This window comes from Anomaloglossus baeobatrachus, chromosome 1 (assembly GCF_048569485.1).
Source record: "Anomaloglossus baeobatrachus isolate aAnoBae1 chromosome 1, aAnoBae1.hap1, whole genome shotgun sequence".
NCBI classification, from domain to species: Eukaryota; Metazoa; Chordata; class Amphibia; order Anura; family Aromobatidae; genus Anomaloglossus; species Anomaloglossus baeobatrachus.
The window spans coordinates 437692769-437705952 of record NC_134353.1 but is presented as its reverse complement, the minus strand read 5'-3'; the positions used below and the strand labels follow the sequence as shown (position 1 = coordinate 437705952).

At 46.1% G+C, this 13184-nt stretch overlaps 1 protein-coding gene across 2 annotated transcripts in view; it reads right to left on the bottom strand.

Annotated features, from left to right (window-relative positions):
* LONP1 (lon peptidase 1, mitochondrial) overlaps positions 1-13184 on the bottom strand; it is an 829185-nt gene that overhangs the window by 507307 nt on the left and 308694 nt on the right. The gene's annotated exons all lie outside the window — the stretch shown is intronic.

Below are 13184 nucleotides of genomic sequence, written 5' to 3'. Positions count from 1 at the left end.
AGACTTGGGTGTATGGGTGGATGGTAAACTTCACTTTAGTGGACAGTGTCAGGCAACTGCTGCCAGGGCTAATAAAATAATGGGATGTATTAAAAAAGGTATAAGTGTTCATGAAAAAAATATAGTTCTACCTCTGTACAAGTCACTAGTGCGACCGCACTTAGAATACTGTGTACAATTCTGGTCACCGATATATAAGAAGGACACAGCTGAACTGGAGAGGGTGCAGAGAAGAGCGACCAAGATTATTAGAGGAATGGGTGGGCTGCAATACCAAGACAGGTTATTAAACTTGGGGTTATTTAGTCTGGAAAAACGAAGGCTTAGGGGGGATCTAATCACAATGTATAAATATATGAGGGGACAGTACAGAGACCTTTCCAAAGATCTTTTTACACCTAGGCCTGCGACTGGAACACGGGGGCATCCGCTACGTCTTGAAGAAAGAAGGTTTAATCATAATCACAGACGAGGATTCTTTACTGTGCGAGCAGTGAGACTGTGGAACTCTCTGTCGCATGATGTTGTAATGAGTGATTCACTACTAACATTTAAGCAGAGCCTGGACGCCTTTCTTGAAAAATGTAATATTACCAGTTATGTATATTAGATTTTATGACAGGGTATTGATCCAGGGAACTAGTCTGATTCCCGGATGTGGAGTCAGGAAGGAAATTTTTTCCCCATTGGAACTTGTTTGCCACATTGGGTTTTTTTTGCCTTCCTCTGGATCAACATGTTAGGCTACAGGTTGAACTAGATGGACTTAGAGTCTCCCTTCAACCTTAAAAACTATGATACTATGATACCCAGCTGGAAACCAAAAATAAAGGGAAGCCCCCCCTTTTTTTAATTATTTCATGATATAATAAAAAAAAAAACGATGTGAGGTTCGCCCAATTTGTGTGTCCAGCCAGGTACAACTAGGCAGCTGGGGATTGGAATCCACAGCGCAGGTTGGCCCAATCTTTCTGGGACCCACCTGCTGAGAATTTCAGTCCGCAGCCGCCTGGAAAATGATGCTTTCATAGAAGCGCCATCTTCTGGCGCTGTATCCAACTCTTCCAGTGACTCTGGTGCCAGGTGGCTCGCTGGGTAATAATGGAGTTAGGGCTATCTATGTATTATCAGCTGGCCCTAAGCCCGAAATTCATGGTGTCGTGCTAATATTAGACATGGCCACCATGAATTTCTAGTAAAGATAAAAAAAAACAGAGAAAAATATTTCTTATTAGAAATGAAACAACACAATTAGTGACTCCATCTTTATTAAAATAAAGAACCCCCCCTCCGCTGGAGTCCTGGGTCGAGGGTCCCACGATGTCCAATCCGAATCCAATGTCATCTGATCGATTTGCCGGAAGGCAAACCGATCAGATGATGTGTCAGGTTCAAGGACCTGACTCACATGACACATCAGCTGATTGTATAAACGGCTTTTAAACAATCAGCTGATGCATCAGTAGAAAAAAAAAACTACACACTTCTGTGCAGACTCCTGTCCGATCGCAAAAGGACCCGCTGGTAATCAGCTGATGCGGTCACCTGACAGCATCAGCTGATCGTTTAAACTGGCTGGGTGGTAAAAAGCTGGCCGGCTTTTATGAATGATCAGCTGATTCATCATCTGATTGTTTAAAAGCCGGGCGGTAAAAAGCGACCTCATCGCTGGACTTATACGATCAGCTGATGCTCTCACATGACCGCATCAGCTGAGCACCGTAAGCTCCTGCAGCGATCGGACATGTCCCGGGAGTCTGCAGACAGGTGAATATGATTTTTTTTTCTACTGTTCACTTTTGGTTTTGCTTTGCAGTGAATTTACAGGCAAAGAGAAGCTGCCGCACATACGCTACAAAGTGAAAGTGCATGTAACACGGGAGGAGGAACACAGTGTTCTTCCTCCCCCTAATACAAAGACAACATTGCTCACAACAGTGACATGGGAATCAGAAATGCTTACAGGGGTCTTCCCCATGCTGCTCCCATGTCAATTGAGCACTGTTATGCATTTGTGACATTTTTGAGCTTTCCGCCAGAAAAATGCTCGGGTAACCCATAGGCTAATATTGGGTTGGTGCTCGGGTCGAGCACCCGAGCATTTCAAAATGCTCCACCCGAGCAACGAACACCCGAGCATTTTACTGCTCGCTCCACAATAAAGAAGGGAATGCCCTCCACTGGAAAGGAAAGGGAAATGGCCACTGTTTCTGAGCAGTTTTAAAATTTGCCAAAGCATGAGATTTAGTGAAGTTTACGCAAAACCCAGAGACTGCTCCAAACACGCTGAAGGCCTCCATTATAGAAGAAATGAATTCCTTAGAGTTGGCTATAATGAGTAAGATATCATCAGCAAATGCTAATGTTTTAAGTGCGTAGTGGCCGATCCCAATGCCCCTAAAGGAAAGGTTCATCTCGAGGCATCTCAGCAGGAGATCCAGGGCAATAAAAGTAAGGGTGATAGAGGTAGGAGACAAGACTGTCCCCTAAGAATGGGGAAATGGTCCGACTATGTCATTGAGTGAAATTGAGGTTTGCGGATTAGTATAAATTGTACGCACAAAGTTGTATAAAGTAAAGCCAAACAATCTATACTTAAGGGTCCTTATGAGATGAGACCATGATACTCGATCAAAGGCTTTATCAGCATCAAGGCTGGCCAGTTTATTTTGCTTGGCCTTAGTTTGACAACTATGTGTGATGATTATTATTATTATTATTATAATATGACAGCCCATGCTGTCTTGATATTAAAGGGAAAAGACCAGCCATGAGCAAAACCTGTTTGAGATGGAGTAAGAATATTAGGAAGCATGAACTGCAGCCTATTAGCCATGATTTTAGTAAGCAGTTTAAAATCAACATTTAAAAGGGAGATTGGGCAATATGAGGCAGGGAGAATTGGGTCTTTGTCCAGCTTCAACAACAAAGGGCAAAAGCCTTGTTAAATCGGTCAGGCAGAGAGACAGAATTAACAATATGATTAAAAAATAAGGTGAGATGCAAGGGTTGTAGTATTTTATAAAATTCGACTGAAAACGCATCTGGGCCAGGCACCTTAACCTAAAAGACTTAATGACTGATCCCACCTCCCCAGTAGAAATCGGCTGGTTAAGAGAGTCTCCCGTTGAGAAGCAGTAAGCTTCGGCGGATCAACTATATGTAGAAATGGATAGATGTCCTCCTGCGAGTCCAGGGAGAGGCCATAAAGGTCTTCAGAAAAATCATGGAAAACCGTGCAGATTTGGGTCAGGTCGCGTTATAACATTAGAGACTTTAGTAGCAGTCTTAAATGGCTTTGTTAAGGATGCAAGAAGCCGACCTGGTTTATTAGCCAGTGAAAATATTGATTGCGTTGATGGGTCAGTTGAATGTGTGCCTGTTCATGTAATAGGGTATTAAAGTCCTGCTTAGCTGCAAAGTAGGCCTCTCTAGAAGAGGGCGTAATACATAATTTGAAGTCCTTATATGATGGAGTGAGCCGGTCCAAAAAAGGCCGCAGGGAGGACAACAGTTTCTTTTTCTTCCGGGAAACATAAGAAATAATGTGTCACCTGAGCAGCATCTTGGCAATGACCCAAAATAAATGATTGTCATCCAGACGTTCTGGGTTGTCCTCCATGGTGGTCTGCCAGCAACCGGTCAAATAGTGCATGAAATCATCAGAGGTGTAAAGATAAGAGGGAAAGCGCTAACGAATAGATACGGTTCTACTAGTAGGGAGTTCTAAATTAAGCAAAACCAGTGAGTGATCTGAGATGACAGAAGGGAGAATATCAACTGCTTTCAAAAAATAAGGAGATGTGTAGAGGTCAACCAGTAATTAATACAAGTATGGACATCATGCACTCTAGAATAAAAGGTGTACTTCCTCTCTGTGGGGTGGCAGCATCTCCAAGCATCAACTAGGTTGAGCCTATCCAGCAGGGTAGGAATCGCTCCAGTGGAGGGATCAGACGCACGCATAAGGATGGATCTGTTAAGAAAAGAGTCATGAAGAGCATTCAAATCTCCACCTAGCAGAATATTAGTGGAATGCCAGCCATGAACCACTTCCAGAAGTTTAGCAAAAAAGCAGGAATTAGCAGTATTAGGAGCATAGACATTAATGAGGCAAAATTGCCAGTGTTCAATAAGAGCCCTGACAAGTAAATACCATCCCGCCGATCTCTCACCACCTCCTGTATAGAGTAGTCTAGGGACTTATTAAAGAAAATGGCAACCCCACACTTTTTCCGTACAAAGGAAGCCTCAACACACTCTGAATAGTATCTATTACGAAGTGCGGGGTGGCCTCTGTGAAGCAACTGAGTTTCTTGCAGAAAGGCAATATGGGGGCGCAGGTGAGTAATATGGTTCAAGACCTTCCTGTGTTTCACCGAAGAGTTAAAGCCAGCAACATTCCAGGTTAATAGTTTGAGTGAATCTACATCTGTGTGAGAAACTACGCTATGGCTGGTAACCATATTAACCTATCCCGCATTGAGGCCAAAGAGCAGAAATTGAAAAAAATAAATAAAACACATATGGGCAATGGCCTGTCCCAGCGAGCAAACCCCACCACTCAGATCAAACAAGAGGACCAAATATGCATTGTGCCAAAGGAAGGGTAACACCCCCATCTCCCAAAGAACAAAAAAAAAAAAAGAAAAAAAAAGCATATTAACAGAAATGCAGATCAAAACAATGTCCTAACTAGTAGTATCCTCTATAAAAGACAGATTCATAGGATAAGAACAAAACGATGCGTAACTAGTAACCAATTAATGATACATAATAGTGCCTGTGTAATAAGATCACACTGAAACTCAGGTCCGGTTACATAAAGGTCCATAGATGTATGAATGTAAGCCATAGCTTTCAAGGCCTTGTCGGGATTATCAAAGAACACCGGTTTACCATGAAGCAACACCCAAAGACGAGAAGGATGCAGGAGGGCAAAGTGGATGTCCTTGTCATGTAGCAGCTTGCAAACAGATGAAAAGGCATGTCACTTGGTCGCTGCCGAAGCGGAGAAGTCCTAGAACGGGAGAAGAGAATGACCTTCATACTGCAGTGAGGATAAGGCACGGAATGCCAGGTGCAACTGCATTTTTTCCTGGTAGTTGAGCAATTTAAAGAGGAGAGGACATGGGCGGGCAGCTGAGCTGGAACATTCAGGCCCAACTCAGTTTGGTCTTTCCACCACCACTGAACCAGGAAAATCTGGCAGATTGAGTGCCTGCGTGAGCCAAGAAGCGGTGAGGTGATGAAGGTCCTTCACCGACTCAGGGATGCCAATGATCCAAAGATTATTGCAACAACTTCGATTTTCCAAGTCATCAATTTTTCCAAGAAGCTGCTCCAACTTTTGCGCATTATCCTCCAATTGAGCTGAATAAGACTGCAGGGTTTCCGCCAAGTCAGAGATCCGCTGCTCTGCGGCCGAAATTATGTTGGTGTGGTCAGTCAGCTAGGATGTGATTAGCTCCAAGGAAGATTGAAATGTCTGAAGTCTATCAATCACCGGCATGATCATCGTCGTGATACACGTAGCAATGGACTGCAGAGATGCCATCGACATGATGACTTTAGATTATGTTGCTTTAGGAGGAGATCTGGAGACTTGAGCCCTAGTTTTAAAAGATTTGGAGCTGGTAGGGTTCATGTATTGATCCATGAAGGTAAAGAACAGCAGTCGTGGAGGTATACAATCACCAGGAATGCACATAGAAAGGGGGTCACCACGGCCAAGACTCACTAAGAAAGGCCTACATAACCAGGATAGACAATTGAGGCATCAGGAACGGGAAGGTGAAACCTGATCCAGAATACACAATAAGGGACAGAATTGACAGTAGAGGTAAAATATAGGCAACAGATGAGTAGAGAAATATCGAGGGCCGTATTTACCACTAGGCACCCGCGGACCGGTGCCTGGGGTGGCGCATTGTGGGAGGCGGCACCTTCTGGCAGCAAAAAGAAAATATATTTTTTTTTTTTTTACATCTTTTCCCCCTCTGTTAGACAGTCGTTTAAATCCGCTGTATTTTCGGAGGGGATAGAGGCGCACCTCTATCTATCTGTATCTGCGTCTTTAAGACGCAAATACGATAAACTTTGGGCGCCGTGCACAGAGTTGATTGACCCCGGAAGTGCTGGCGCCTGCACATCCGGGGTCAGAGGCGCGCCAATCAGCTCTGTGCTGTGGCGTCCAATGCTGCAGTTGCCACGCAGGAGGAGAGAACATTCACCGGAGCCAGAAGAAGGAAGACGAACACCGGAGGAGGAGCAGCAGGAGAAAGAGGAGGAGAGCGGTGGGCACAGGAGCAGGTATCTGCTTGCAGAGCTGAAGATCCATAGGAAAGGTGCGGGTGTTCCTAATGAGGATTGTGGGGGAGAGGGAGGCAGAGACTATAACGTGATGTGTGTGTGGTGCAGAGGCAGAAAGAGGCTTTAACGTGGTGTGTGTGGGGAAGGGGCAGGCAGAGGCTATAACGTTATGTGCGTGGGGGAGGGGCAGGCAGAGGCTATAACGTGATGTGTCTGGGGGAGGGGCAGGCAGAGGCTATAATGTAATGTGTGTGGGGGAGGGGCAGGCAGAGGCTTTTACGTGGTGTGTGGGGGAGGGGCAGGCAGAGACTATAACGTGATGTGTGTGTGGCGGAGGGGCAGGCAGATGCTATAGCGTGATGTGTGTGGAGGAGGGGCAGGCAGAGGCTATAACGTGATGTGTGTGGTGGAGGGGCAGGCAGAGGCTATAACGTAATGTGTGTGTGGGGGAGGGGCAGGCAGAGGCTATAACGGGATGTGTGTGTGGAGAAGGGGCAGGCAGAGATTATAACGTGATGTGTGTGTCGGGGAGGGGCAGGCAAAGGCTATAACGTGATGTGTGTGGAGGAGAGGCAGGGCAGAGGCTATAACGTGATGTGTGTGGAGGAGAGGCAGGGCAGAGGCTATAGATTGGGGATTGCGGGGGAGGAGCAGGGCAGACGCTATAGTCGGGATTCTGGGGGAGGGGCAGGCAGAGGCTATAGACTGAGGAGGCCTATTATTGTAGTCTGGGGTTTAGGGAGCCTATTGCTGTAGGAGGAGGGTTTAGGGAGCCTACTGCTGTAGGAGGGGGGTTTAGGGAGCCTAAATCTGTAGCGGGGGTGGGTTTAGGGGGCATATTGCTGTAGGAGGGGGGTTTAGGGGGCCTATTGCTGTAGATGGGGGGGTTTAGCGGGGCTTACAGAGGAAGGGATAGTGCAAGGGACAAAATTGATGGGGAAAGTGGAAGGACTCAGTATGGAGAAGGGTAGATGTAGAAACTTGGCACTCAAGATCAATGAACAGTGGTTTGTATTGTGAAGAACTTGTAGGACCAGCACAAGCCCAGATGTTTCAGCCAAAAGACCTTCATCAGTGTGTGTGCAGAGGGTCCTCAAAGTATAGTAGCGCGGCGAGCGGCGTAGCTGGGTATGACGTGGTTTCCACCGATGTCTATGTGGCAATGATGTGCTTGTGCTGGTCCTACAAGTTCTTCACAATAAAAACCACTATTCACATTGATCTTGAATGCCAAGTTTCTATATCTATTTGAGGTTGTTTTGGACCCTACTTGTGCACCACCCCAGAAGTGCCGTGTATCAACTAACTAAGTATGGAGAGGTTGAAGCATTCGGAGCACATTATGGAAAAGGGGTAGCATGGGAGTTCAATATGAACAGGGGCAGTGTGAGGGCTAAGTATGGAAAGGGGGCAGCATAGGTGGGCTCAGTATGGAGTGGAGCAATGTAGGGGACTCAGTATGAAATGTGAGGTAGCATGGTGGTCTCTGTATGATGAGTGGGGCAGCATGGTGGTCTCTGTATGATGAGTGGGGCAGCATGGTGGTCTCTGTATGATGAGTGGGGCAGCATGGTGGTCTCTGTATGATGAGTGGGGCAGCATGGAGGTGTCATCATGAAGAAGGGGCAGGCAGCATTTGGTGCGCATTAAGAAGGGGCAGCATGGGAGGCTCAGTATGGAGAAGGGCAGTGTGATGGCTCTGTATGGAGACGGGCAGCATGCATGGGACATTGTGAGGAGGGGGCAGCATGATGTGAGGACAGTATGCATATTTCGTAATTGAGGAAGGTGTCTTGGGTATAGTTTATAGGGGGGGCAGTGTGGCGTTTTAGTATATTAGGGGGCAGTGTGGCGGTCATAGTATATAAGTGGGGACGGAGTGGTGGGAATATTTTATAGGAGAGGATAGTGTGGAGGCCATGTGTGGAGTAATATTCTTTTGTGGGGAGCACAGTGAGGAGCAGTTATATTTTTCAGTCGATAGCATAGGGCTTATTTATGGCACAGCATTTGTGGTTATTGTTATTCAGCAACATTATAATGATATTGTTATTTTTCAGGGCACCATGGGGAGATGTGCTGCAGATGACCGGAGAAGAGGGAAGTCTGCAGAGACAAGCTGTGGATGTTAAGTCATCATGGCGTCGGGTAGAACAGGTATAAGAACAGCAATAGGCGAGTGAATTATCACAGACCGTAAACTACACTTACATTTACAAATGTTTAGCTGAAAAAAATGACTGGAGTGCTTCTTTAAAGGGAACCGGTCACCAGATTTGGTGACTATAAGCTGCGGCCACCACTAGTGGGCTCTAATATACAACATTCTAACATGCTGTATATAAGAGCCCAGGCTGCTGTGTAGAACATAAAAATCACTTTTTACTTCTCACCTAAAGGGCGGTGCGGTGCAGACAAGTTGAATGGGTGACTCTGTTCTCCGGTACCGGCGCCTCCTCTTTCGGCCATCTTTGTCCTCCTTCTTCTGAAGCCGGGGTGCATGACGCGTCCTATGTCATACACACTAGCCGGCATTGAGGTCCTGTGCAGACGCAGTACAACACTGTGATCTGCCCTACTCAGGGCAGATCAAAGTGCACCTGCGCAGGACCACAATGCCGGCTGACAGGTTCCCTTTAATATTAGCAGAAAAATTAATTTTTATTTAATATGCAAATGAGTGCGCTTTGGTGCACTGTTGGTGTGGTCTTTGCTTTGGTGCACCGTTGGGGTGGTCTTTGCTTTGGTGCACTGTTGGGGTGGTCTTTGCTTCGGTGCACCGTTGGGGGTGGTCTTTGCTTCGGTGCACCATTGGGGTGGTCTTTCCTTTGGTGTCCCGTTGGGGTGCTCTTTGCTTTGGTGCACTGTTGGTGTAGTCTTTGCTTTGGTGCACCGTTGGGGTGGTCTTTGCTTTGGTGCACAGTTGGGGTGGTTTTTGTGTCGTTACACCCTCATGTTTGTATTTTAAAGTCTTTTGTTTTTATTGACAGCGGTCCATTAGTAAACGTCGGTGCTGTCTAATATCAGCTTGTATGTCTGATTTTACCTATCTTACTAAGTGAGCGCTGTCAATCAACACAAGGGACTGGCTTTCATATGCAAATATAAGGAGTGCACCAAGGCATAGATCATGCCAAGGGTGCACCGAAGCCCTCTCATTTGCATTTTAAAAAATAGATTTTGAAGCAAATATTAAAGGAGTTGTCCAGTCTAGAATGACAAGTTTGCAGTCACTCTGTAAGTGCAGATTTGTGAATCCTCCCAGTGCAGTCACTGTGTGCTACAAGGATTCTCCAGTGTCTGCGCCGGGAACGTCAATCAAGTATGCGATACGCTGAGTCCAAGCTAGAACCTCGCTCAATACAAGTGCATTAAGTGAGGCTGTACCCATTAGACGAGTTTTGACCCGGAGTCTGCATATCACATTCTTGACCACCATGAGTGCACTGGGAGGATTCACAGGTCTGCAGTCAAAGTGATACATAGATGGACTGCAGACTTGTCATTCTAGACTGGACAACGCCTTTTAAGCTAAACTGTGATTTTTACAGAGGAATCGTCCGTTATATAAATGTTTATTTATGTGAATGGAAAAACATTTCACCCGAAAAACAAACAATTTGCTTGTGCGTCGGGTGATCTGACAGCCGGTTTAGATAGATCATTAATCAGTTTCTGATTATTGGCAGCATTGTAAATGCACCTCAAAGAGTAACTAAGATTTTGGGAGAATTTTTTGTTTTATGCCCAATAATTCTGAGCAGATTGGTGAGGAATCTGGTCCTGAGACCCCAAACCACAGCTGAACAGCTCTTTTAGAAGAGCGTGCACAGCGCAGAGCAGATGCTGTAGAATGTCATAGTCCTGTCTCTTGAGCTGTGCACTTCTAAGGGGTCTTTTGTGCAATTTACAGGGGTCTCCGGACCCAGACCCTTATCAATATGCTCACAATTAATGGACCTAAAACTTAGAATATATCTCCAAAAAATTAAGGTATTGTTTAAATGTTTAATAGTGCTACTGCTTGCACCATCAGTACTGTGGTTCCTGTATGGTTCACAGTCTGATGATGGCTGCTAACAACTCTTGTATCGCCTTACCATTGTTACAGACATACTAGGAGCTGTAGTTTCATACCAGACAATTTTATGTTGGGCTTTAGTACTGGTGATTTAGTAGTGATTTGAGTTTGTTTCAGGTGATGCAGTCACGTACCAATGGTGGTTCTGGTGATGTAGCAGTGTGCAAATAGTGGTTCTGGTGATGTAGCAGTGTGCTGATGGTGGTTCTGGTGATGTAGCAGTGTGCAGATGGTGGTTCTGGTGATATAGCAGTGTGCAAATGGGTGGTTCTGGTGATGTAGTAGTGATTTGAGGTTGGTTCTGGAGATATTGTCATGTACAGCTGGTGGTTCTGGTAATGTTAATGTGATTTGAGGTTTATTCTGGTGATGTATTCTTGTAGATATAGCAATATTTAATTTATTAGATTTGATAGATCATTATAGGGTCATTGTGCAAGGCTAAATACATATCTGTCTTAATGAGGCGATACGTCTGCCAAACAAGTATTTGACTAAAGCCCCAAACGCTATAGACAACTGTCCCATCGTTTGGCTGGTAGTTATCTCCCTGACTCTTTCGTACACTATAGATAGGTGTCCCATCATTCGGCTGGCAGCTATCTCACTGACTCTCCCGTACACTATAAACAGGTGTCCCATCACTCAGCTGGCAGCTGTCTCCCTGAGCGTTTACTTTGTTGAGTGGTCGTGTTCTCCATGGGACAGACACTACTAGACATCTCTGGCGGTGGCTCACCTCTTAGAGAAAAAAGGATCCATAGTTCAAAATTGGACCTGCTGGGTCATCACTCCTCTCACAATCAGACTGTCGGTCGAGCCTGTCTATCTCCGGGTTCTGCCAACTGTAGTCTGTGTATGAGCGCCTTAACTACTATCTAAAGGGCATGTGAACAGTTAGGGTGTGTGCGCACCACGGCCTTTACACATTTGTGAATCTTTTGAGTTTTTCAGGCGAAAGACAGTTTAGAAAACACTGGCATCTTTTTTTAAACTGAAATTGTATTAAGCACTAGTCAGCAACTTCCTGGTGGCAGCAGCATGAAAAATGTTTCAGTTACCTGTTTTAACCACTTAGTGCCTTTGAAGCTGTTAGAAGCTGCTAAATAAAACGAAATTCTGCATCCATTCCGCATTCAAAATATATCCAAAACGCAGCTTTTCGTCAGCGTTTTGAAACGCACATACAGTGACAAAGCACTGCAGAATATTTGCAACGGCAGAACGCAACATGCGCACATACCCTTATAGCGTTTAGCAGTTTTTCAAGTGTGTTACAGAGTAGATCGGCCTTACACCGATGTCGTGTGCACAAAATCATAGTTTTACTTTATCAGTAAGGGGCATGACCACATAAAGTGCCTAGGGCACCACGAAGGCCAACTACAGCCCTGGAAATATCCCAAATTGGGACGGGGTCAACAGCAATACAGAGTGCAAGCCCAGATGGAGTGGGGCTTTATCCGTTATATATCCAAACAAGTACGTCCAGGCACCACTATAAAAAGCAGTTATCCCTGCCTAGCGTTGATGTCCGGAGGTAGCACAGATGAAAAGTTCACACTAATAGCAAGTTAGGTGCCAGCAGACAGCATTCAAAGAAAAGTCATCAGAGGACTGCAGAGTGCTATGTTCAGTATAAGAATATGGCAAGCCAGAGTCCATTCATGGCTGTGCATAGAAGGAAGAGGGGTCCCCACAAGTCAAAGCAGGCTGGTGCCAGAGGAGGCAGCCCCCGGAGAAAACTTACCTCCTGGAGCAGAAGGCAGATGGAGCTCTGATGTCTGACAGGAACACAGGGAGGGTGAACGATATGGCTGGGCAGCAGCACCAACCGCATGGAGCACAGCTCTGGGTGCAGGGACAGGAAAGGCCCTGGCTTCAGATGGTTCAAGTAGGCAGCATCGATAAAAATCATGGAGGTGGTACAAAAACTCCTCCACAGACAGCTGGGAGCTGCACCACACAGACTTTAGGAATTATAGTCACCAACAGGCAAGCTAGCCACAGAGAGAAACAGTGACATGCACGTTACCGCAGCTTCCGGTGAGTGCCCGATGCTCCGGCTCCAGGCCCTCACCACACACACACACACATGACAGCTGCAGACATGCCGGGCTGAATTCCGAAGCTGTCATCTGACCTCCGGACTTCGGCCCGGCCTGTCCGAAGCTGTGACATGAACTGAACCGCAATCGCCGTGGAATCAGTTGGCGCTCGCGGTTCAGTCCTGCAAACCCAGAGTTCAGTCCAGGCTGCACCTGAGCTCCGGAGTGCAATACAGGTAACTGCAGCCAGGACTGGTATTACTGGAGGTTCCTCTGGTAACCAGTCCGAATCTGCTCCGAGCACATACACACACATAGCGCAGATACATGTATATGCACACACACACATACACACAGTGCTGTATACTCACCTGCCCCCAGCAATGCGGTACCCAGCACTGAAGACCCCAGCGCTGATCCTGCATCCAGCTCTTGAATATTCAGTGAGTATAATGAGCGGCGGTCAGGAGTGGGTGATAGCATAGCCGGAGACAGCATCACTGGAGAGAGGTAAATAAAGACGTGTTCTCTCGGGTATACACACGTATATACAAAGGCGCCACATACACACAGCGTACAGCCATGTACGCAAACACAGATGACATGTACACAGCATACAGCCCTATACACACATACACAGACGCCACGTACACACAGCATACAGCCATATACACACACAAATATGTACACAGACGCCAAACACACAGCGTAAGCCATATACAAATATACAGACGCCACACACA